Genomic DNA, 25,150 nt, shown 5'->3' with positions numbered 1-25,150 from the left:
GACCAGTCTACCCCTACTGACCAGTGTGACTAGTGACCAGTCTACCCCTACTGACCAGTGTGACTAGTGACCAGTCTATCCCTACTGACCAGTGTGACTAGTGACCAGTCTATCCCTACTGACCAGTGTGACTAGTGACCAGTCTACCCCTACTGACCAGTGTGACTAGTGACCAGTCTATCCCTACTGACCAGTGTGACTATTGACCAGTCTACCCCTACTGACCAGTGTGACTAGTGACCAGTCTACCCCTACAGACCAGTGTGACTAGTGACCAGTCTATCCCTACTGACCAGTGTGACTAGTGACCAGTCTACCCCTACTGACCAGTGTGACTAGTGACCAGTCTACCCCTACTGACCAGTGTGACTAGTGACCAGTCTATCCCTACTGACCAGTGTGACTATTGACCAGTCTACCCCTACTGACCAGTGTGACTAGTGACCAGTCTACCCCTACTGACCAGTGTGACTAGTGACCAGTCTATTCCTACTGACCAGTGTGACTAGTGACCAGTCTACCCCTACTGACCAGTGTGACTAGTGACCAGTCTACCCCTACTGACCAGTGTGACTAGTGACCAGTCTATCCCTACTGACCAGTGTGACTATTGACCAGTCTACCCCTACTGACCAGTGTGACTAGTGACCAGTCTACCCCTACTGACCAGTGTGACTAGTGACCAGTCTATCCCTACTGACCAGTGTGACTAGTGACCAGTCTACCCCTACTGACCAGTGTGACTAGTGACCAGTCTACCCCTACTGACCAGTGTGACTAGTGACCAGTCTACCCCTACTGACCAGTGTGACTAGTGACCAGTCTACACCTACTGACCAGTGTGACTAGTGACCAGTCTACCCCTACTGACCAGTGTGACTAGTGACCAGTCTACCCCTACTGACCAGTGTGACTAGTGACCAGTCTATCCCTACTGACCAGTGTGACTAGTGACCAGTCTACCCCTACTGACCAGTGTGACTAGTGACCAGTCTATCCCTACTGACCAGTGTGACTAGTGACCAGTCTACCCCTACTGACCAGTGTGACTAGTGACCAGTCTACCCCTACTGACCAGTGTGACTAGTGACCAGTCTACCCCTACTGACCAGTGTGACTAGTGACCAGTCTATCCCTACTGACCAGTGTGACTAGTGACCAGTCTACCCCTACTGACCAGTGTGACTAGTGACCAGTCTACCCCTACTGACCAGTGTGACTAGTGACCAGTCTACCCCTACTGACCAGTGTGACTAGTGACCAGTCTATCCCTAGTGACCAGTGTGACTAGTGACCAGTCTATCCCTACTGACCAGTGTGACTAGTGACCAGTCTATCCCTACTGACCAGTGTGACTAGTGACCAGTCTATCCCTACTGACCAGTGTGACTAGTGACCAGTCTATCCCTACTGACCAGTGTGACTAGTGACCAGTCTACCCCTACTGACCAGTGTGACTAGTGACCAGTCTACCCCTACTGACCAGTGTGACTAGTGACCAGTTTATCCCTACTGACCAGTGTGACTAGTGACCAGTCTATCCCTACTGACCAGTGTGACTAGTGACCAGTCTATTCCTACTGACCAGTGTGACTAGTGACCAGTCTACCCCTACTGACCAGTGTGACTAGTGACCAGTCTATCCCTACTGACCAGTGTGGCTAGTGACCAGTCTATCCCTACTGACCAGTGTGACTAGTGACCAGTCTACCCCTACTGACCAGTGTGACTAGTGACCAGTCTACCCCTACTGACCAGTGTGACTAGTGACCAGTATACCCCTACTGACCAGTGTGACTAGTGACCAGTCTATCCCTACTGACCAGTGTGACTAGTGACCAGTCTATCCCTACTGATCAGTGTGACTAGTGACCAGTCTACCACTACTGACCAGTGTGACTAGTGACCAGTCTACCACTACTGACCAGTGTGACTAGTGGCCAGTCTACCTCTACTGACCAGTGTGACTAGTGACCAGTCTACCCCTACTGACCAGTGTTATTAGTGACCAGTCTATCCCTACTGACCAGTGTGAATAGTGACCAGTCTACCTCTACTACCCAGTGTGACTAGTGACCAGTCTATCCCTACTGACCAGTGCAGCTAGTGACCAGTCTACCCCTAGTGACCAGTGTGACTAGTGTCCAGTCTACCCCTACTGGCCAGTGTGACTAGTGACCAGTCTACCCCTACTGACCAGTGTGACTAGTGACCAGTATACCCCTACTGACCAGTGTGACTAGTGACCAGTCTACCCCTTCTGACCAGTGTGACTAGTGACCAGTCTATCCCTACTGACCAGTGTGACTAGTGACCAATCTATCCCTACTGACCAGTGTGGCTAGTGACCAGTCTACCCCTAGTGACCAGTGTGACTAGTGACCAGTCTATCCCTAATGACCAGTGTGACTAGTGACCAGTCTACCCCTACTGACCAGTGTGACTAGTGACCAGTCTACCACTACTGACCAGTGTGACTAGTGACCAGTCTATCCCTACTGACCAGTGTGACTAGTGACCAGTCTATCCCTACTGACCAGTGTGACTAGTGACCAGTCTATCCCTACTGACCAGTGTGACTAGTGACCAGTCTACCCCTACTGACCAGTGTGACTAGTGACCAGTCTATCCCTACTGACCAGTGTGGCTAGTGACCAGTCTACCCCTACTGACCAGTGTGGCTAGTGACCAGTCTACCCCTACTGACCAGTGTGACTAGTGACCAGTCTACCCCCACTGACCAGTGTGACTAGTGACCAGTCTATCCCTACTGACCAGTGTGACTAGTGACCAGTCTATCCCTACTGACCAGTGTGACTAGTGACCAGTCTACCCCCACTGACCAGTGTGACTAGTGACCAGTCTATCCCTACTGACCAGTGTGAGTAGTGACCAGTCTATCCCTACTGACCAGTGTGACTAGTGACCAGTCTACCACTACTGACCAGTGTGACTAGTGACCAGTCTACCCCTACTGACCATTGTGACTAAGGACCAGTCTACCCCTACTGACCAGTGTGACTAGTGACCAGTCTACCCCTACTGACCAGTGTGACTAGTGACCAGTATACCCCTACTGACCAGTGTGACTAGTGACCAGTCTATCCCTACTGACCAGTGTGACTAGTGACCAGTCTATCCCTACTGATCAGTGTGACTAGTGACCAGTCTACCCCTACTGACCAGTGTGACTAGTGACCAGTCTACCCCTACTGACCAGTGTGACTAGTGACCAGTCTACCACTACTGACCAGTGTGACTAGTGACCAGTCTATCCCTACTGACCAGTGTGGCTAGTGACCAGTCCACCTCTACTGACCAGTGTGACTAGTGACCAGTCTACCCCTACTGACCAGTGTTATTAGTGACCAGTCTATCCCTACTGACCAGTGTGAATAGTGACCAGTCTACCTCTACTACCCAGTGTGACTAGTGACCAGTCTATCCCTACTGACCAGTGCAGCTAGTGACCAGTCTACCCCTACTGACCAGTGTGACTAGTGTCCAGTCTACCCCTACTGGCCAGTGTGACTAGTGACCAGTCTACCCCTACTGACCAGTGTGACTAGTGACCAGTATACCCCTACTGACCAGTGTGACTAGTGACCAGTCTACCCCTTCTGACCAGTGTGACTAGTGACCAGTCTATCCCTACTGACCAGTGTGACTAGTGACCAATCTATCCCTACTGACCAGTGTGGCTAGTGACCAGTCTACCCCTACTGACCAGTGTGACTAGTGACCAGTCTATCCCTACTGACCAGTGTGACTAGTGACCAGTCTACCCCTACTGACCAGTGTGACTAGTGACCAGTCTACCACTACTGACCAGTGTGACTAGTGACCAGTCTACCTCTACTGACCAGTGTGACTAGTGACCAGTCTACCCCTACTGACCAGTGTTATTAGTGACCAGTCTATCCCTACTGACCAGTGTGAATAGTGACCAGTCTACCCCTACTACCCAGTGTGACTAGTGACCAGTCTATCCCTACTGACCAGTGCAGCTAGTGACCAGTCTACCCCTACTGACCAGTGTGACTAGTGTCCAGTCTACCCCTACTGACCAGTGTGACTAGTGACCAGTCTACCCCTACTGACCAGTGTGACTAGTGACCAGTCTACCCCTACTGACCAGTGTGACTAGTGACCAGTCTACCCCTACTGACCAGTGTGACTAGTGACCAGTTTATCCCTACTGACCAGTGTGACTAGTGACCAGTCTATCCCTACTGACCAGTGTGACTAGTGACTAGTCTATTCCTACTGACCAGTGTGGCTAGTGACCAGTCTATCCCTACTGACCAGTGTGACTAGTGACCAGTCTACCCCTACTGACCAGTGTGACTAGTGACCAGTCTACCCCCACTGACCAGTGTGACTAGTGACCAGTCTATCCCTACTGACCAGTGTGACTAGTGACCAATCTATCCCTACTGACCAGTGTGGCTAGTGACCAGTCTACCCCTACTGACCAGTGTGACTAGTGACCAGTCTATCCCTACTGACCAGTGTGACTAGTGACCAGTCTACCCCTACTGACCAGTGTTATTAGTGACCAGTCTATCCCTACTGACCAGTGTGAATAGTGACCAGTCTACCCCTACTACCCAGTGTGACTAGTGACCAGTCTATCCCTACTGACCAGTGCAGCTAGTGACCAGTCTACCCCTACTGACCAGTGTGACTAGTGTCCAGTCTACCCCTACTGACCAGTGTGACTAGTGACCAGTCTACTTCTACTGACCAGTGTGAATAGTGACCAGTCTACCCCTACTGACCAGTGTGACTAGTGACCAGTCTACCCCTACTGACCAGTGTGACTACTGACCAGTTTATCCCTACTGACCAGTGTGACTAGTGACCAGTCTATCCCTACTGACCAGTATGACTAGTGACCAGTCTATCCCTACTGACCAGTGTGACTAGTGACCAGTCTACCCCTACTGACCAGTGTGACTAGTGACCAGTCTACCCCTACTGACCAGTGTGACTAGTGACCAGTCTACCCCCACTGACCAGTGTGACTAGTGACCAGTCTATCCCTACTGACCAGTGTGACTAGTGACCAGTCTATCCCTACTGACCAGTGTGACTAGTGACCAGTCTACCCCTACTGACCAGTGTGACTAGTGACCAGTCTACCCCTACTGACCAGTGTGAGTAGTGACCAGTCTATCCCTACTGACCAGTGTCACTAGTGACCAGTCTACCACTACTGACCAGTGTGACTAGTGACCAGTCTACCCCTACTGACCAGTGTGACTAAGGACCAGTCTACCCCTACTGACCAGTGTGACTAGTGACCAGTCTACCCCTACTGACCAGTGTGACTAGTGACCAGTCTACCCCTACTGACCAGTGTGGCTAGTGACCAGTCAATCCCTACTGACCAGTGTGACTAGTGACCAGTCTACCCCTACTGACCAGTGTGACTAGTGACCAGTCTACCCCTACTGACCAGTGTGACTAGTGACCAGTCTACCCCTACTGACCAGTGTGACTAGTGACCAGTCTACCCCTACTGACCAGTGTGACTAGTGACCAGTTTATCCCTACTGACCAGTGTGACTAGTGACCAGTCTACCCCCACTGACCAGTGTGACTAGTGACCAGTCTACCCCTACTGACCAGTGTGACCAGTGACCAGTCTACCCCTACTGACCAGTGTGACTAGTGACCAGTCTACCCCTACTGACCAGTGTGACTAGTGACCAGTCTATCCCTACTGACCAGTGTCACTAGTGACCAGTCTACCCCTACTGACCAGTGTGGCTAGTGACCAGTCTATCCCTACTGACCAGTGTGACTAGTGACCAGTCTATCCCTACTGACCAGTGTGACTAGTGACCAGTCTATCCCTACTGACCAGTGTGACTAGTGACCAGTCTACCCCTACTGACCAGTGTGAGTAGTGACCAGTCTATCCCTACTGACCAGTGTGACTAGTGACCAGTCTACCCCTACTGACCAGTGTGACTAGTGACCAGTCTACCACTACTGACCAGTGTGACTAGTGACCAGTCTACCTCTACTGACCAGTGTGACTAGTGACCAGTCTACCCCTACTGACCAGTGTTATTAGTGACCAGTCTATCCCTACTGACCAGTGTGAATAGTGACCAGTCTACCCCTACTACCCAGTGTGACTAGTGACCAGTCTATCCCTACTGACCAGTGCAGCTAGTGACCAGTCTACCCCTACTGACCAGTGTGACTAGTGTCCAGTCTACCCCTACTGACCAGTGTGACTAGTGACCAGTCTACCCCTACTGACCAGTGTGACTAGTGACCAGTCTACCCCTACTGACCAGTCTGACTAGTGACCAGTCTACCCCTACTGACCAGTGTGACTAGTGACCAGTTTATCCCTACTGACCAGTGTGACTAGTGACCAGTCTATCCCTACTGACCAGTGTGACTAGTGACCAGTCTATTCCTACTGACCAGTGTGGCTAGTGACCAGTCTATCCCTACTGACCAGTGTGACTAGTGACCAGCCTACCCCTACTGACCAGTGTGACTAGTGACCAGTCTACCCCCACTGACCAGTGTGACTAGTGACCAGTCTATCCCTACTGACCAGTGTGACTAGTGACCAGTCTATCCCTACTGACCAGTGTGACTAGTGACCAGTCTACCCCTACTGACCAGTGTGACTAGTGACCAGTCTACCCCCACTGACCAGTGTGACTAGTGACCAGTCTATCCCTACTGACCAGTGTGACTAGTGACCAGTCTATCCCTACTGACCAGTGTGATTAGTGACCAGTCTATCCCTACTGACCAGTGTGACTAGTGACCAGTCTACCACTACTGACCAGTGTGACTAGTGACCAGTCTACCCCTACTGACCATTGTGACTAAGGACCAGTCTACCCCTACTGACCAGTGTGACTAGTGACCAGTCTACCCCTACTGACCAGTGTGACTAGTGACCAGTATACCCCTACTGACCAGTGTGACTAGTGACCAGTCTATCCCTACTGACCAGTGTGACTAGTGACCAGTCTACCCCTACTGACCAGTGTGGCTAGTGACCAGTCTACCCCTACTGACCAGTGTGACTAGTGACCAGTCTATTCCTAATGACCAGTGTGGCTAGTGACCAGTCTACCCCTACTGACCAGTGTGACTAGTGACCAGTCTATCCCTAGTGACCAGTCTACCCCTACTGACCAGTGTGGCTAGTGACCAGTCTATCCCTACTGACCAGTGTGACTAGTGACCAGTCTACCTCTACTGACCAGTGTGACTAGTGACCAGTCTATCCCTACTGACCAGTGTGACTAGTGACCAGTCTACCCCTACTGACCAGTGTGACTAGTGACCAGTCTATCCCTACTGACCAATGCGACTAGTGACCAGTCTACCCCTACTGACCAGTGTGACTAGTGGCCAGTCAATCCCTACTGACCAGTGTGACTAGGGACCAGTCTACCCCTACTGACCAGTGTGACTAGTGACCAGTCTACCCCTACTGACCAGTGTGACTAGTGACCAGTCTATCCCTACTGACCAGTGTGTTTGTGACCAGTCTATCCCTACTGACCAGTGTGACTAGTGACCAGTCTACCCCTACTGACCAGTGTGACTAGTGACCAGTCTATCCCTACTGACCAGTGTGACTAGTGACCAGTCTATCTCTACTGACCAGTGTGACTAGTGACCAGTCTATCCCTACTGACCAGTGTGACTAATGACCAGTCTACCCCTACTGACCAGTGTGACTAGTGACCAGTCTACACCTACTGACCAGTGTGACTAGTGACCAGTCTACACCTACTGACCAGTGTGACTAGTGACCAGTCTATCCCTACTGACCAGTGTGACTAGTGACCAGTCTATCCCTACTGACCAGTGTGACTAGTGACCAGTCTACCTCTACTGACCAGTGTGACTAGTGACCAGTCTACCCCTACTGACCAGTGTGACTAGTGACCAGTCTACACCTACTGACCAGTGTGACTAGTGACCAGTCTACCCCTACTGACCAGTGTGACTAGTGACCAGTCTATCCCTACTGACCAGTGTGACTAGTGACGAGTCTATTCCTACTGACCAGTGTGACTAGTGACCAGTCTATCCCTACTGACCAGTGTGACTAGTGACCAGTCTACCCCTACTGACCAGTGTGACTAGTGACCAGTCTACACCTACTGACCAGTGTGACTAGTGACCAGTCTACCCCTACTGACCAGTGTGACTAGTGACCAGTCTATCCCTACTGACCAGTGTGGCTAGTGACCAGTCTACCCCTACTGACCAGTGTGACTAGTGACCAGTCTACCCCCACTGACCAGTGTGACTAGTGACCAGTCTATCCCTACTGACCAGTGTGACTAGTGACCAGTCTATCCCTACTGACCAGTGTGACTAGTGACCAGTATACCCCACTGACCAGTGTGACTAGTGACCAGTCTACCCCTTCTGACCAGTGTGACTAGTGACCAGTCTATCCCTACTGACCAGTGTGACTAGTGACCAATCTATCCCTACTGACCAGTGTGGCTAGTGACCAGTCTACCCCTACTGACCAGTGTGACTAGTGACCAGTCTATCCCTAATGACCAGTGTGACTAGTGACCAGTCTACCCCTACTGACCAGTGTGACTAGTGACCAGTCTACCACTACTGACCAGTGTGACTAGTGACCAGTCTACCTCTACTGACCAGTGTGACTAGTGACCAGTCTACCCCTACTGACCAGTGTTATTAGTGACCAGTCTATCCCTACTGACCAGTGTTAATAGTGACCAGTCTACCCCTACTACCCAGTGTGACTAGTGACCAGTCTATCCCTACTGACCAGTGCAGCTAGTGACCAGTCTACCCCTACTGACCAGTGTGACTAGTGTCCAGTCTACCCCTACTGACCAGTGTGACTAGTGACCAGTCTACTTCTACTGACCAGTGTGACTAGTGACCAGTCTACCCCTACTGACCAGTGTGACTAGTGACCAGTCTACCCCTACTGACCAGTGTGACTAGTGACCAGTTTATCCCTACTGACCAGTGTGACTAGTGACCAGTCTATCCCTACTGACCAGTATGACTAGTGACCAGTCTATCCCTACTGACCAGTGTGACTAGTGACCAGTCTACACCTACTGACCAGTGTGACTAGTGACCAGTCTACCCCTACTGACCAGTGTGACTAGTGACCAGTCTATCCCTACTGACCAGTGTGACTAGTGACGAGTCTATCCCTACTGACCAGTGTGACTAGTGACCAGTCTATCCCTACTGACCAGTGTGACTAGTGACCAGTCTACCCCTACTGACCAGTGTGACTAGTGACCAGTCTACACCTACTGACCAGTGTGACTAGTGACCAGTCTACCCCTACTGACCAGTGTGACTAGTGACCAGTCTATCCCTACTGACCAGTGTGACTAGTGACGAGTCTATCCCTACTGACCAGTGTGACTAGTGACCAGTCTACCCCAACTGACCAGTGTGACTAGTGACCAGTCTATCCCTACTGACCAGTGTGACTAGTGACCAGTCTATCCCTACTGACCAGTGTGACTAGTGACCAGTCTATCCCTACTGACCAGTGTGACTAGTGACCAGTATACCCCTACTGACCAGTGTGACTAGTGACCAGTCTACCCCTTCTGACCAGTGTGACTAGTGACCAGTCTATCCCTACTGACCAGTGTGACTAGTGACCAATCTATCCCTACTGACCAGTGTGGCTAGTGACCAGTCTACCCCTACTGACCAGTGTGACTAGTGACCAGTCTATCCCTAATGACCAGTGTGACTAGTGACCAGTCTACCCCTACTGACCAGTGTGACTAGTGACCAGTCTACCACTACTGACCAGTGTGACTAGTGACCAGTCTACCTCTACTGACCAGTGTGACTAGTGACCAGTCTACCCCTACTGACCAGTGTTATTAGTGACCAGTCTATCCCTACTGACCAGTGTGAATAGTGACCAGTCTACCCCTACTACCCAGTGTGACTAGTGACCAGTCTATCCCTACTGACCAGTGCAGCTAGTGACCAGTCTACCCCTACTGACCAGTGTGACTAGTGTCCAGTCTACCCCTACTGACCAGTGTGACTAGTGACCAGTCTACTTCTACTGACCAGTGTGACTAGTGACCAGTCTACCCCTACTGACCAGTGTGACTAGTGACCAGTCTACCCCTACTGACCAGTGTGACTAGTGACCAGTTTATCCCTACTGACCAGTGTGACTAGTGACCAGTCTATCCCTACTGACCAGTATGACTAGTGACCAGTCTATCCCTACTGACCAGTGTGACTAGTGACCAGTCTACCCCTACTGACCAGTGTGACTAGTGACCAGTCTACCCCTACTGACCAGTGTGACTAGTGACCAGTCTACCCCCACTGACCAGTGTGACTAGTGACCAGTCTATCCCTACTGACCAGTGTGACTAGTGACCAGTCTATCCCTACTGACCAGTGTGACTAGTGACCAGTCTACCCCTACTGACCAGTGTGACTAGTGACCAGTCTACCCCTACTGACCAGTGTGAGTAGTGACCAGTCTATCCCTACTGACCAGTGTCACTAGTGACCAGTCTACCACTACTGACCAGTGTGACTAGTGACCAGTCTACCCCTACTGACCAGTGTGACTAAGGACCAGTCTACCCCTACTGACCAGTGTGACTAGTGACCAGTCTACCCCTACTGACCAGTGTGACTAGTGACCAGTCTACCCCTACTGACCAGTGTGGCTAGTGACCAGTCAATCCCTACTGACCAGTGTGACTAGTGACCAGTCTACCCCTACTGACCAGTGTGACTAGTGACCAGTCTACCCCTACTGACCAGTGTGACTAGTGACCAGTCTACCCCTACTGACCAGTGTGACTAGTGACCAGTCTACCCCTACTGACCAGTGTGACTAGTGACCAGTTTATCCCTACTGACCAGTGTGACTAGTGACCAGTCTACCCCCACTGACCAGTGTGACTAGTGACCAGTCTACCCCTACTGACCAGTGTGACCAGTGACCAGTCTACCCCTACTGACCAGTGTGACTAGTGACCAGTCTACCCCTACTGACCAGTGTGACTAGTGACCAGTCTATCCCTACTGACCAGTGTCACTAGTGACCAGTCTACCCCTACTGACCAGTGTGGCTAGTGACCAGTCTATCCCTACTGACCAGTGTGACTAGTGACCAGTCTATCCCTACTGACCAGTGTGACTAGTGACCAGTCTATCCCTACTGACCAGTGTGACTAGTGACCAGTCTACCCCTACTGACCAGTGTGAGTAGTGACCAGTCTATCCCTACTGACCAGTGTGACTAGTGACCAGTCTACCCCTACTGACCAGTGTGACTAGTGACCAGTCTACCACTACTGACCAGTGTGACTAGTGACCAGTCTACCTCTACTGACCAGTGTGACTAGTGACCAGTCTACCCCTACTGACCAGTGTTATTAGTGACCAGTCTATCCCTACTGACCAGTGTGAATAGTGACCAGTCTACCCCTACTACCCAGTGTGACTAGTGACCAGTCTATCCCTACTGACCAGTGCAGCTAGTGACCAGTCTACCCCTACTGACCAGTGTGACTAGTGTCCAGTCTACCCCTACTGACCAGTGTGACTAGTGACCAGTCTACCCCTACTGACCAGTGTGACTAGTGACCAGTCTACCCCTACTGACCAGTGTGACTAGTGACCAGTCTACCCCTACTGACCAGTGTGACTAGTGACCAGTTTATCCCTACTGACCAGTGCGACTAGTGACCAGTCTATCCCTACTGACCAGTGTGACTAGTGACCAGTCTATTCCTACTGACCAGTGTGGCTAGTGACCAGTCTATCCCTACTGACCAGTGTGACTAGTGACCAGCCTACCCCTACTGACCAGTGTGACTAGTGACCAGTCTACCCCCACTGACCAGTGTGACTAGTGACCAGTCTATCCCTACTGACCAGTGTGACTAGTGACCAGTCTATCCCTACTGACCAGTGTGACTAGTGACCAGTCTAACCCTACTGACCAGTGTGACTAGTGACCAGTCTACCCCTACTGACCAGTGTGAGTAGTGACCAGTCTATCCCTACTGACCAGTGTGACTAGTGACCAGTCTACCACTACTGACCAGTGTGACTAGTGACCAGTCTACCCCTACTGACCATTGTGACTAAGGACCAGTCTACCCCTACTGACCAGTGTGACTAGTGACCAGTCTACCCCTACTGACCAGTGTGACTAGTGACCAGTCTACCCCTACTGACCAGTGTGACTAGTGACCAGTCTATCCCTACTGACCAGTGTGACTAGTGACCAGTCTATCCCTACTGACCAGTGTGACTAGTGACCAGTCTATCCCTACTGACCAGTGTGACTAGTGACCAGTCTACCCCTACTGACCAGTGTGACTAGTGACCAGTCTACCCCTACTGACCAGTGTGACTAGATACCAGTCTATCCCTACTGACCAGTGTGACTAGTGACCAGTCTATCCCTACTGACCAGTGTGACTAGTGACCAGTCTATCCCTACTGACCAGTGTGACTAGTGACCAGTCTACCCCTACTGACCAGTGTGACTAGTGACCAGTCTACCCCTACTGACCAGTGTGACTAGTGACCAGTCTATCCCTACTGACCAGTGTGGCTAGTGACCAGTCTACCTCTACTGACCAGTGTGACTAGTGACCAGTCTACCCCTACTGACCAGTGTTATTAGTGACCAGTCTATCCCTACTGACCAGTGTGAATAGTGACCAGTCTACCCCTACTACCCAGTGTGACTAGTGACCAGTCTATCCCTACTGACCAGTGCAGCTAGTGACCAGTCTACCCCTACTGACCAGTGTGACTAGTGTCCAGTCTACCCCTACTGACCAGTGTGACTAGTGACCAGTCTACTTCTACTGACCAGTGTGACTAGTGACCAGTCTACCCCTACTGACCAGTGTGACTAGTGACCAGTCTACCCCTACTGACCAGTGTGACTAGTGACCAGTCTATCCCTACTGACCAGTGTGACTAGTGACCAGTCTATCCCTACTGACCAGTGTGACTAGTGACCAGTCTATCCCTACTGACCAGTGTGACTAGTGACCAGTCTACCCCTACTGACCAGTGTGACTAGTGACCAGTCTACCCCTACTGACCAGTGTGGCTAGTGACCAGTCTACCCCTACTGACCAGTGTGACTAGTGACCAGTCTATTCCTAATGACCAGTGTGGCTAGTGACCAGTCTACCCCTACTGACCAGTGTGACTAGTGACCAGTCTATCCCTAGTGACCAGTCTACCCCTACTGACCAGTGTGGCTAGTGACCAGTCTATCCCTACTGACCAGTGTGACTAGTGACCAGTCTACCTCTACTGACCAGTGTGACTAGTGACCAGTCTATCCCTACTGACCAGTGTGACTAGTGACCAGTCTACCCCTACTGACCAGTGTGACTAGTGACCAGTCTATCCCTACTGACCAATGCGACTAGTGACCAGTCTACCCCTACTGACCAGTGTGACTAGTGGCCAGTGAATCCCTACTGACCAGTGTGACTAGGGACCAGTCTACCCCTACTGACCAGTGTGACTAGTGACCAGTCTACCCCTACTGACCAGTGTGACTAGTGACCAGTCTATCCCTACTGACCAGTGTGTTTGTGACCAGTCTATCCCTACTGACCAGTGTGACTAGTGACCAGTCTACCCCTACTGACCAGTGTGACTAGTGACCAGTCTATCCCTACTGACCAGTGTGACTAGTGACCAGTCTATCTCTACTGACCAGTGTGACTAGTGACCAGTCTATCCCTACTGACCAGTGTGACTAATGACCAGTCTACCCCTACTGACCAGTGTGACTAGTGACCAGTCTACACCTACTGACCAGTGTGACTAGTGACCAGTCTACACCTACTGACCAGTGTGACTAGTGACCAGTCTATCCCTACTGACCAGTGTGACTAGTGACCAGTCTATCCCTACTGACCAGTGTGACTAGTGACCAGTCTACCTCTACTGACCAGTGTGACTAGTGACCAGTCTACCCCTACTGACCAGTGTGACTAGTGACCAGTCTACACCTACTGACCAGTGTGACTAGTGACCAGTCTACCCCTACTGACCAGTGTGACTAGTGACCAGTCTATCCCTACTGACCAGTGTGACTAGTGACGAGTCTATTCCTACTGACCAGTGTGACTAGTGACCAGTCTATCCCTACTGACCAGTGTGACTAGTGACCAGTCTACCCCTACTGACCAGTGTGACTAGTGACCAGTCTACACCTACTGACCAGTGTGACTAGTGACCAGTCTACCCCTACTGACCAGTGTGACTAGTGACCAGTCTATCCCTACTGACCAGTGTGACTAGTGACGAGTCTATCCCTACTGACCAGTGTGACTAGTGACCAGTCTACCCCAACTGACCAGTGTGACTAGTGACCAGTCTATCCCTACTGACCAGTGTGACTAGTGACCAGTCTACCCCCACTGACCAGTGTGACTAGTGACCAGTCTATCCCTACTGACCAGTGTGACTAGTGACCAGTCTATCCCTACTGACCAGTGTGACTAGTGACCAGTATACCCCACTGACCAGTGTGACTAGTGACCAGTCTACCCCTTCTGACCAGTGTGACTAGTGACCAGTCTATCCCTACTGACCAGTGTGACTAGTGACCAATCTATCCCTACTGACCAGTGTGGCTAGTGACCAGTCTACCCCTACTGACCAGTGTGACTAGTGACCAGTCTATCCCTAATGACCAGTGTGACTAGTGACCAGTCTACCCCTACTGACCAGTGTGACTAGTGACCAGTCTACCACTACTGACCAGTGTGACTAGTGACCAGTCTACCTCTACTGACCAGTGTGACTAGTGACCAGTCTACCCCTACTGACCAGTGTTATTAGTGACCAGTCTATCCCTACTGACCAGTGTTAATAGTGACCAGTCTACCCCTACTACCCAGTGTGACTAGTGACCAGTCTATCCCTACTGACCAGTGCAGCTAGTGACCAGTCTACCCCTACTGACCAGTGTGACTAGTGTCCAGTCTACCCCTACTGACCAGTGTGACTAGTGACCAGTCTACTTCTACTGACCAGTGTGACTAGTGACCAGTCTACCCCTACTGACCAGTGTGACTAGTGACCAGTCTACCCCTACTGACCAGTGTGACTAGTGACCAGTTTATCCCTACTGACCAGTGTGACTAGTGACCAGTCTATCCCTACTGACCAGTATGACTAGTGACCAGTCTATCCCTACTGACCAGTGTGACTAGTGACCAGTCTACACCTACTGACCAGTGTGACTAGTGACCAGTCTACCCCTACTGACCAGTGTGACTAGTGACCAGTCTATCCCTACTGACCAGTGTGACTAGTGACGAGTCTATCCCTACTGACCAGTGTGACTAGTGACCAGTCTATCCCTACTGACCAGTGTGACTAGTGACCAGTCTACCCCTACTGACCAGTGTGACTAGTGACCAGTCTACACCTACTGACCAGTGTGACTAGTGACCAGTCTACCCCTACTGACCAGTGTGACTAGTGACCAGTCTATCCCTACTGACCAGTGTGACTAGTGACGAGTCTATCCCTACTGACCAGTGTGACTAGTGACAAGTCTACCCCAACTGACCAGTGTGACTAGTGACCAGTCTATCCCTACTGACCAGTGTGACTAGTGACCAGTCTATCCCTACTGACCAGTGTGACTAGTGACCAGTCTATCCCTACTGACCAGTGTGACTAGTGACCAGTATACCCCTACTGACCAGTGTGACTAGTGACCAGTCTACCCCTTCTGACCAGTGTGACTAGTGACCAGTCTATCCCTACTGACCAGTGTGACTAGTGACCAATCTATCCCTACTGACCAGTGTGGCTAGTGACCAGTCTACCCCTACTGACCAGTGTGACTAGTGACCAGTCTATCCCTAATGACCAGTGTGACTAGTGACCAGTCTACCCCTACTGACCAGTGTGACTAGTGACCAGTCTACCACTACTGACCAGTGTGACTAGTGACCAGTCTACCTCTACTGACCAGTGTGACTAGTGACCAGTCTACCCCTACTGACCAGTGTTATTAGTGACCAGTCTATCCCTACTGACCAGTGTGAATAGTGACCAGTCTACCCCTACTACCCAGTGTGACTAGTGACCAGTCTATCCCTACTGACCAGTGCAGCTAGTGACCAGTCTACCCCTACTGACCAGTGTGACTAGTGTCCAGTCTACCCCTACTGACCAGTGTGACTAGTGACCAGTCTACTTCTACTGACCAGTGTGACTAGTGACCAGTCTACCCCTACTGACCAGTGTGACTAGTGACCAGTCTACCCCTACTGACCAGTGTGACTAGTGACCAGTTTATCCCTACTGACCAGTGTGACTAGTGACCAGTCTATCCCTACTGACCAGTATGACTAGTGACCAGTCTATCCCTACTGACCAGTGTGACTAGTGACCAGTCTACCCCTACTGACCAGTGTGACTAGTGACCAGTCTACCCCTACTGACCAGTGTGACTAGTGACCAGTCTACCCCCACTGACCAGTGTGACTAGTGACCAGTCTATCCCTACTGACCAGTGTGACTAGTGACCAGTCTATCCCTACTGACCAGTGTGACTAGTGACCAGTCTACCCCTACTGACCAGTGTGACTAGTGACCAGTCTACCCCTACTGACCAGTGTGAGTAGTGACCAGTCTATCCCTACTGACCAGTGTCACTAGTGACCAGTCTACCACTACTGACCAGTGTGACTAGTGACCAGTCTACCCCTACTGACCAGTGTGACTAAGGACCAGTCTACCCCTACTGACCAGTGTGACTAGTGACCAGTCTACCCCTACTGACCAGTGTGACTAGTGACCAGTCTACCCCTACTGACCAGTGTGGCTAGTGACCAGTCAATCCCTACTGACCAGTGTGACTAGTGACCAGTCTACCCCTACTGACCAGTGTGACTAGTGACCAGTCTACCCCTACTGACCAGTGTGACTAGTGACCAGTCTACCCCTACTGACCAGTGTGACTAGTGACCAGTCTACCCCTACTGACCAGTGTGACTAGTGACCAGTTTATCCCTACTGACCAGTGTGACTAGTGACCAGTCTACCCCCACTGACCAGTGTGACTAGTGACCAGTCTACCCCTACTGACCAGTGTGACCAGTGACCAGTCTACCCCTACTGACCAGTGTGACTAGTGACCAGTCCACCCCTACTGACCAGTGTGACTAGTGACCAGTCTATCCCTACTGACCAGTGTCACTAGTGACCAGTCTACCCCTACTGACCAGTGTGGCTAGTGACCAGTCTATCCCTACTGACCAGTGTGACTAGTGACCAGTCTATCCCTACTGACCAGTGTGACTAGTGACCAGTCTATCCCTACTGACCAGTGTGACTAGTGACCAGTCTACCCCTACTGACCAGTGTGAGTAGTGACCAGTCTATCCCTACTGACCAGTGTGACTAGTGACCAGTCTACCCCTACTGACCAGTGTGACTAGTGACCAGTCTACCACTACTGACCAGTGTGACTAGTGACCAGTCTACCTCTACTGACCAGTGTGACTAGTGACCAGTCTACCCCTACTGACCAGTGTTATTAGTGACCAGTCTATCCCTACTGACCAGTGTGAATAGTGACCAGTCTACCCCTACTACCCAGTGTGACTAGTGACCAGTCTATCCCTACTGACCAGTGCAGCTAGTGACCAGTCTACCCCTACTGACCAGTGTGACTAGTGTCCAGTCTACCCCTACTGACCAGTGTGACTAGTGACCAGTCTACCCCTACTGACCAGTGTGACTAGTGACCAGTCTACCCCTACTGACCAGTGTGACTAGTGACCAGTCTACCCCTACTGACCAGTGTGACTAGTGACCAGTTTATCCCTACTGACCAGTGTGACTAGTGACCAGTCTATCCCTACTGACCAGTGTGACTAGTGACCAGTCTATTCCTACTGACCAGTGTGGCTAGTGACCAGTCTATCCCTACTGACCAGTGTGACTAGTGACCAGCCTACCCCTACTGACCAGTGTGACTAGTGACCAGTCTACCCCCACTGACCAGTGTGACTAGTGACCAGTCTATCCCTACTGACCAGTGTGACTAGTGACCAGTCTATCCCTACTGACCAGTGTGACTAGTGACCAGTCTAACCCTACTGACCAGTGTGACTAGTGACCAGTCTACCCCTACTGACCAGTGTGAGTAGTGACCAGTCTATCCCTACTGACCAGTGTGGCTAGTGACCAGTCTATCCCTACTGACCAGTGTGACTAGTGACCAGTCTATCCCTACTGACCAGTGTGACTAGTGACCAGTCTAACCCTACTGACCAGTGTGACTAGTGACCAGTCTACCCCTACTGACCAGTGTGAGTAGTGACCAGTCTATCCCTACTGACCAGTGTGGCTAGTGACCAGTCTACCCCTACTGACCAGTGTGACTAGTGACCAGTCTATCCCTACTGACCAGTGTGACTAGTGACCAGTCTACCACTACTGACCAGTGTGACTAGTGACCAGTCTACCCCTACTGACCATTGTGACTAAGGACCAGTCTACCCCTACTGACCAGTGTGACTAGTGACCAGTCTACCCCTACTGACCAGTGTGACTAGTGACCAGTCTACCCCTACTGACCAGTGTGACTAGTGACCAGTCTATCCCTACTGACCAGTGTGACTAGTGACCAGTCTATCCCTACTGACCAGTGTGACTAGTGACCAGTCTATCCCTACTGACCAGTGTGACTAGTGACCAGTCTACCCCTACTGACCAGTGTGACTAGTGACCAGTCTACCCCTACTGACCAGTGTGACTAGATACCAGTCTATCCCTACTGACCAGTGTGACTAGTGACCAGTCTATCCCTACTGACCAGTGTGACTAGTGACCAGTCTATCCCTACTGACCAGTGTGACTAGTGACCAGTCTACCCCTACTGACCAGTGTGACTAGTGACCAGTCTACCCCTACTGACCAGTGTGACTAGTGACCAGTCTACCCCTACTGACCAGTGTGACTAGTGACCAGTCTACCCCTACTGACCAGTGTGACCAGTGACCAGTCTATCCCTACTGACCAGTGTGATTAGTGACCAGTCTATCCCTACTGACCAGTGTGACTAGTGGGAAGTCTACCCCTACTAACCAGTGTGACTAGTGACCAGTCTATCCCTACTGACCAGTGTGACTAGTGACCAGTCTATCCCTACTGACCAGTGTGACTAGTGACCAGTCTATCCCTACTGACCAGTGTGACTAGTGACCAGTCTATCCCTACTGACCAGTGTGATTAGTGACCAGTCTATCCCTACTGACCAGTGTGACTAGTGACCAGTCTATCCCTACTGACCAGTGTGACTAGTGACCAGTCTATCCCTACTGACCAGTGTGACTAGTGACCAGTCTACCCCTACTGACCAGTGTGACTAGTGACCAGTCTATCCCTACTGACCAGTGTGACTAGTGACCAGTCTACCCCTACTGACCAGTGTGATTAGTGACCAGTCTATCCCTACTGACCAGTGTGACTAGTGACCAGTCTATCCCTACTGATCAGTGTGACTAGTGACCAGTCCACCCCTACTGACCAGTGTGACTAGTGACCAGTCTATCCATCCCTACTGACCAGTGTGACTAGTGACCAGTCTACCCCTACTGACCAGTGTGACTAGAGACCAGTCTATCCCTACTGACCAGTGTGACTAGTGACTGGTCTACCCCTACTGACCAGTGTGACTAGTGACCAGTCTACCCCTACTGACCAGTGTGACTAGTGACCAGTCTACCCCTACTGACCAGTGTGACTAGTGACCAGTCTACCCCTACTGACCAGTGTGACTAGTTACCAGTCTACCCCTATTGACCAGTGTGACTAGTGACCAGTCTATCCCTACTGACCAGTGTGACTAGTGACCAGTCTACCCCTACTGACCAGTGTGACTAGTGACCAGTCTACCCCTACTGACCAGTGTGACTAGTGACCAGTCTATCCCTACTAACCAGTGTGACTAGTGACCAGTCTACCCCTACTGACCAGTGTGACTAGTGACCAGTCTTTCCCTACTGACCAGTGTGACTAGTGACCAGTCTATCCCTACTGACCAGTGTGACTAGTGACCAGTCTATCCCTACTAACCAGTGTGACTAGTGACCAGTCTACCCCTACTGACCAGTGTGACTAGTGACCAGTCTACCCCTACTGACCAGTGTGACTAGTGACCAGTCTTTCCCTACTGACCAGTGTGACTAGTGACCAGTCTATCCCTACTGACCAGTGTGACTAGTGACCAGTCTACCCCTACTGACCAGTGTGACTAGTGACCAGTCTATCCCTACTGACCAGTGTGACTAGTGACCAGTCTATCCCTACTAACCAGTGTGACTAGTGACCAGTCTACCCCTACTGACCAGTGTGACTAGTGACCAGTCTACCCCTACTGACCAGTGTGACTAGAGACCAGTCTTTCCCTACTGACCAGTGTGACTAGTGACCAGTCTACCTCTACTGACCAGTGTGACTAGTGACCAGTCTTTCCCTACTGACCAGTGTGACTAGTGACCAGTCTACCCCTACTGACCAGTGTGACTATTGACCAGTCTATCCCTACTGACCAGTGTGACTAGTGACCAGTCTTTCCCTACTGACCAGTGTGACTAGTGACCAGTCTAACCCTATTGAATAGTGTGACTAGTGACCAGTCTATCCCTACTGACCAGTGTGACTAGTGACCAGTCTACCCCTACTGACCAGTGTGACTAGTGACCAGTCTATCCCTACTGACCAGTGTGACTAGTGACCAGTCTACCCCTACTGACCAGTGTGACTAGTGACCAGTCTTTCCCTACTGACCAGTGTGACTAGTGACCAGTCTACCCCTACTGACCAGTGTGACTATTGACCAGTCTATCCCTACTGACCAGTGTGACTAGTGACCAGTCTATCCTTACTGACCAGTGTGACTAGTGACGAGTCTATCCCTACTGACCAGTGTGACTAGTGACCAGTCTAACCCTATTGACTAGTGTGACTAGTGACCAGTCTATCCCTACTGACCAGTGTGACTAGTGACCAGTCTATCCCCACTGACCAGTGTGACTAGTGACCAGTCTATCCCTACTGACCAGTGTGACTAGTGACCAGTCTATCCCTACTGACCAGTGTGACTAGTGACCAGTCTACCCCTACTGACCAGTGTGACTAGTGACCAGTCTACCCCTACTGACCAGTGTGACTAGTGACCAGTCTACCCCTACTGACCAGTGTGACTAGTGACCAGTCTATCCCTACTGACCAGTGTGACTAGTGACCAGTCTATCCCTACTGACCAGTGTGACTAGTGACCAGTCTATCCCTACTGACCAGTGTGACTAGTGACCAGTCTACCCCTACTGACCAGTGTGACTAGTGACCAGTCTACCCCTACTGACCAGTGTGACTAGTGACCAGTCTATCCCTACTGACCAGTGTGACTAGTGACCAGTCTACCCCTACTGACCAGTGTTGTAATAGTTTTTCATTGAGCGAAGGAAGAAGAGAGCGTTTATTACTCAATATACTGGTTATATATATGAGAGTAGGTGTGACACAAGGTGATAAGGTGTGAGTGGTGAAAGTAGGTGTAAAACTGTTACACCATCCCCTCCCCAACGGAAAGTTCCGTGGCTTTAACCAATTGTTAATCACGGAACCCAAGAGCATGGAATACAGTAATATCATGATGGTGTAGCAATGCAGCAGGTGGCAAGGAGCAACAGAATACCCAATTGTCAGGACCGGAAGCCTGTGTAACTAAAAAAAACTCAATAATGTCAGGAACTGAACGCAAATAACCACAACAATGAGGAGCTGCAGACCATGCTATCACTTGCGTAGACTAGTGAGATAGTTCCGCAGCTGGACAATGTTTTTACCTGACTCGTCAACTAAGTTACTAATGGGCTCCCATGTTGCCTCGCCAACGGGGTAACCCTTCCAATGCACCAAGTACTGGCGCTCACCCCGGTCATCTCTGTGCTTCAGGATGGCCTCCACCATATAGCGGGTGTTTCCGTCCAGATCCATAAACGGAGGGGGCACTGGCTGGCGTCTGTTGGGAATGGTGTTCTGTTCGTAGTTTCGCAGAGCAGTGACGTTGAATACAGGATGACAGCGGAAAACGGACGGCAGCTCCAATCCGTAGGCGTTCGAGCCCACCTCCCGAACGACGCGGAACGGCCCAAACCATTTTGCTTGTAGCTTCCTCGATGGCTGTTGTCGGGCCTCCGGTGATATCAGAAAGTCTCTATAGACTAGGGCCAGGTCTCCCACCTTGAGACTGCTAGGATTCCTACCCCTGTCGGCATACAGGGCCTGGCGGGCTTGAGCCGCGACAATACTATCCTGCGCTTTCTTAAGCACATCAGATCTGGCTTGGATCCAGTCTGGCCTAGTTCTCTGCGCTCCCGTTCCCAGAATGAAGTCTGCGGGCACCTTCGGGTTAAAACCATAATTCAAGAAAAAGGGAGAATTACCAGTGGATGCTTGCTGGGAATTGTTGATGGCATACTCACATATGGGTAATAGTGCGGCCCAATTATCTTGCTTGTGGTTAACAAAACACCTGAGAATATCGGCAATTAATCTGTTCATTCGCTCTGTCTGTCCATCTGTTTGAGGGTGATTAGCCGTGGAAAATGACAACTTAGTACCGAGGAAACGAAACACTTCCTGGAAGAACTGGGCCGTAAATCGTGGGTCACGGTCACACACTATAGAAGAGCTAAGACCGTGAAGACGAAAAACATGCTGAATATACAAATTGGCACTGCCTTCGGCATCTATGGTTGCCGTTGTGGGTACTAGGTGAACACATTTTGTGAGTCTATCTACAAATGTGTAAATTGCATCATGACCTTCGGGTGACTTGGGTAAACCCATGATGAAGTCCATGGCAATATGGTCCCAGGGTTGCTCGGGCACAGGAAGTGACTGGAGAAGCCCAGACCTTAATTGAGCACCCTTAGCGCGCTGACAGACATCACACGATTTAACAAATTTCTTAACATCCAACCCCATGCGCGGCCAATAGAAGTGACGAGCGAGCTGGAAATACGTTCTGTCCCTGCCGGGATGACCTGCGGCAATGCAGTCATGGTGCTCCTGCAAGAGTTGTAGTCGAAGTGCGCATTTAGGAACGCATAACCTGTTACTGGGGGAAGATCGCAAGTAAAGATGATGGGCGTCACCATCCCAGAGGTATGCCTGGTGAACGTTGTCAATCGGAGAACGACGCATCTTCTGGATGATAGGCCATAACTCTGCATCGTGTTGATATGCTTCTGCTACCGTCTTCGAGAACTGATCATCAATTGCCAGAGCAAACTCAAGAGCGTTACACTGTGCAGCAGTCAGTTTTGTTTGAACTACTGAGATCTCGCCCGGCTGAAGGTCAGGACGACGAGACAAGGCATCAGCAGCCGCATTGTCCCTTCCAGGTTTATGATGGACCTTAAAGTCGAAATCCGCCAGTAACTCTACCCAACGGGCCTCCCTTTTGGTGAGGGTAGGTTTGGTTCTCAGGTGTACAACGGCCATGTTATCTGTGAACACATCGAAATGCCCAAAGAGGTACACTCGCCAACACTTCAGGGTTTGGACTAGAGCGAGGGTTTCTCTTTCTCCGGCTGTGTAGTTGCGCTCGGCGGAGGACAGTCTCCAGCTAGCATAAGCGACTGGATGCCAGAGATTCCCTGGTTCGCCTTGCTGCAGGAGCACTCCAGCAATGGCGAAATCGCTAGCGTCGGTTTCTACTCTGAATGGCTTTTAACATCGGCAAGTCGCAATACAGGTGCACTCAGTAAGGCCTTCCGCAGCTTCTCAAATGCAGACTGACGTGCGCTGTTCCACTCAAAACGCGAGTGTTTCCCTGTGATTTCCTCCAAAGGTCTCGAAATCATGGAATAGTGATCAATGAACCGTCTGAAATAGTTCGCGAAACCCAAGAACTGTCTCACTTCCTTTATAGAGGACGGCGCAGGCCACTCCTTAACAGCAGCAATTTTGTTTGGGTCGGGAGAGATAGATAAACCACTCAGCTTGTGGCCTAGGAAGATGACATCCCGCAACCCAAATTCACACTTTGAGGGTTTGCAGAATAACTTGTTGGCTCTCAAGGTTTCCAAAACAGTGCTGACATGCCTCAAATGCTCGCTCCATGTTTTACTGAAGATCAGGATATCATCAAGGAATACGACCACGAAATCACGTAAATAGGGCTGCAGTATTGAATTCATCAAGGCCTGGAATGTGGCAGGCGCATTGGTTAGACCAAATCCCATTACCCGAAACTGGAAATGTCCAAAGGCGGTATTAATTGCCGTTTTGGGTACATCTTTTTCACTAATTCTGATTTGGTTGTATCCCGAACGGAGGTCTAATTTCGTGAAGTAGCGAGCCCCTTGGACGGTGTCGAACAGATCGTCAATGTTCGGAAGGCAGGCTTTGTTTTTAATAGTGATCTTGTTTAGATCCCGCCAGTCACAAACGATTCGTAATGACCCATCGGCCTTCTTAACAAAGAACACCGGGGCTCCGTACGGGGACTTACTAGGCTCGATGAATCCTTTACCCAGGAGGGCTGTCAGCTGCTTGTGCAGTTCATCCATCTCGGGCTTGTATAGTCGGTACGCTGCCTTGGATGGTGGCGTTGAGTTGTGTTCGACCTCAATCTCGTGGTCCACCGACCTTTCTGGGGGAAGCTGTGAAGGGAGGTCATCGGGGAACACGTCCGAGAATCTGTGCAGCAGCTCATCGACGTCACGCTGCTTGTCCGGAGGTACCTCCTTCCGAGGCTCATGTGACGAACTGTCGTCGGGGGAAGATAGCAAAGCCATGTAACCCTCTGCGCCTTGCCGTAGCGCATGTCGCGCTTGTTTGCCAGAGATGAACATCAGCTCCGAGGGAACAGCAGCGTCGCCTGTGGGTTCACCCGCGATTAGGGATTCGGCACCCAGTTTGACCTCGTTGGTGCGGTAGTTGATAGCTGGGTTATTCCGGGTCAGCCAGGGTTTTCCCAGGATCACATCATATCGATCAAGGGGAAAGACCGTCAGGCGCTGGTCATCGCCATAGCCTCCTACGGCCAAGCGAGCGTCGG

The 25,150-nt window shown here is 51.0% G+C and overlaps 1 protein-coding gene across 2 annotated transcripts in view; it reads left to right on the top strand.

The window, feature by feature from the left end:
* The window catches only part of LOC135811213 (E3 ubiquitin-protein ligase TRIM71-like), a 233,073-nt gene that overhangs the window by 43,128 nt on the left and 164,795 nt on the right, over positions 1 to 25,150 (top strand). The window lies entirely within an intron of this gene.

The sequence above is a fragment of the Sycon ciliatum genome, chromosome 3 (assembly GCF_964019385.1).
Source record: "Sycon ciliatum chromosome 3, ocSycCili1.1, whole genome shotgun sequence".
Taxonomy (NCBI): domain Eukaryota; kingdom Metazoa; phylum Porifera; class Calcarea; order Leucosolenida; family Sycettidae; genus Sycon; species Sycon ciliatum.
Note: the sequence above shows the minus strand (reverse complement) of the source record. Positions and strands in the feature narration are given on the sequence as shown.